The following is a 2,099-nucleotide window of genomic DNA, read 5'->3' as shown; positions in this document are numbered from 1 at the left end:
GAAATTAGGGTTTGTGAAGAATTTCAGGATTTGGGAGTTCGGGCGTTTCGTATCGGCGGCAAAGCACTACTCGGAACCACTCCACAGCAGCAGCGGAGTGACGGACGACAGCCCGCGGTGGTTGTTGACGGAGCTTGCTAGGTCTGTTTTTTATTTTTGTATTTTCAATTAAAATTACTAATTAAATTGTATTTGAATTATTTTGTGCAATTATGTTTTATACTTTGTAAATATAAATTGAAGAATCGAGAGCCTTGTGCACTGCGATTGTAGGTTGGTTTGATTTAGTTAATTGGAGTTGGAAAGTTAACCAAAGTATCAGTTTAGTGGTCAGTTGGGAAATTAATGAATTAAGAAATGGATTACCTGGTCTGGCTTTATGGTATGCAGGCTTTAAGTTAATAGACTGATGTCTGGTTGAATCATGAATCAATTTCGATTTAGTCATACTGATTATCCCTCTTTCTTGTCCTGTTTCTTGTTTTAGGATGATTGGTGAATGGTGGTTCCTTCAATATCAGAAATTAAAGCCATGGTTGCTGACATGCTAGACTTGCATTTCGCGGATGATTCTTTTGATGTGGTTATTGAGAAAGGAACAATGGTAAGAACAGCATTTCTAGTTTGGACTTCATTTTTTTCTTTCGAAAGTGCAATTTGGCTTTTAATCTGCCAAGTTTGAATAAACTTGTGATTCAAGGATGTATTGTTCGTGGACAGTGGTGATCCGTGGAACCCAAAACCTGAAATCGTAAGCAAGGTAACGACAATGCTTCAAGGCATCATCGGGTCTTGAAGCCAGATGGTATCTACATATCAATTTCTTTTGGGCAGGTAAATGCATTCGAAATTTTGTTTTCTGAGCTAGTGCATAAGTTTAAAAGGTTTTCCGTTTCTTCTCTTTACTGTTCCTTAACTTTCTGTTATATGTTGCAGCCACACTTCAGGCGTCCGTTATTTGAAGCTCCTAATTTTACATGGTCTATGAAATGGAGTACCTTTGGTGATGGATTCCATTATTTCTTCTACACTCTAAAGAAGGTTAGTTTAATTGCTTATGGTTGTATAAACACTACGTAGAAAGTATAAACTAGGTTAGATTTTAAGCCTGAGAACATGAACAACAATTACTAAAATGAAATCTTTATTGATTCCTATTATCTGCATTTTGAAATTGCTATTAAGTTGCAATTCGAAGTCGTACAAAACGACATTTTCGCTCCCAATTATGAACTAAAGAACCTAAGCACTCATTCTAAACTTACTAAATGTTTTATATGCTTAGTTTTAACTTTCTAGGACTCATTCCAATCCATTTATTCACATTTAAGGCTCATTGTGTCTTTATAGGTCATATTTAGGCTAAAATGAAATTTTCGTTCCCAACGTTAACTAAAGAACCTAAGGACTCATTTTAAACTTATTATATGATTAATATGCTTAGTTTTAAGTTTCTAAGACTTATTATAATCTACTTATACATATTTAAAGCTTGTTTGATCGTTATAGGACATATTTAGGCTAAAACGACATTTTCGCTCCCAACTTTGAACTAAAGAACCTAAGGACTCATTTTAAATCTTTTACATGATTAATGTGCTTAGTTTTAAATTGCAACTTTTGATTGAAGTGCCCTCTATGTTAACCTACTTCTTAGAGACTTATAGACCACTATATTTCTCACACTATCTTTTAGAGAAGTACCTTAATCTCCTCTTTCAGCAGCATCCAAGTAAATATTCCCAAGTTCAAATTGAGTTGGTCAACATAATGACATATGCCTTCGTATGATATTCATATTTTCTGCTTATCTTTATATACTGACAATACTTCAAACATTGTTACCCATCTAGGATGAGATATGAAACTCAAAAGTAACCACAAAAGTTCCCCTAAGTTAATTTTTTATTCTTCTTCTGCACCTGCTTAGAAGACTGTAGTATTGAAAAACGTTTTATTTGGCTGCATATGATAATGTATTCTCGTCTGAAAATTATGTATTATATAAGATTATTTTGAACTTTTCAAGACTCAATCCAATCTATTTATGCACATTTGAGACTTATTTGGCCGTTATAGTTCATATTTAGGCTAAAATG

At 33.8% G+C, this 2,099-nt stretch overlaps 1 long non-coding RNA gene across 1 annotated transcript; it reads left to right on the top strand.

Moving 5' to 3' along the window:
* The first annotated feature begins 516 nt into the window (after positions 1-516).
* Positions 517-1,042, top strand: LOC130465783 (uncharacterized). Its single transcript, XR_008925797.1, has 3 exons — positions 517-604; positions 701-834; positions 937-1,042. It is a non-coding gene; the product is annotated as an uncharacterized lncRNA (long non-coding RNA).
* The last annotated feature ends 1,057 nt before the right edge of the window (positions 1,043-2,099 follow it).

Source organism: Spinacia oleracea, chromosome 1 (assembly GCF_020520425.1).
Source record: "Spinacia oleracea cultivar Varoflay chromosome 1, BTI_SOV_V1, whole genome shotgun sequence".
Classification (NCBI taxonomy): Eukaryota; Viridiplantae; Streptophyta; class Magnoliopsida; order Caryophyllales; family Amaranthaceae; genus Spinacia; species Spinacia oleracea.
The sequence above is the reverse complement of the archived record's forward strand: the minus strand, read 5'-3'. Positions and strand labels throughout refer to the sequence as shown.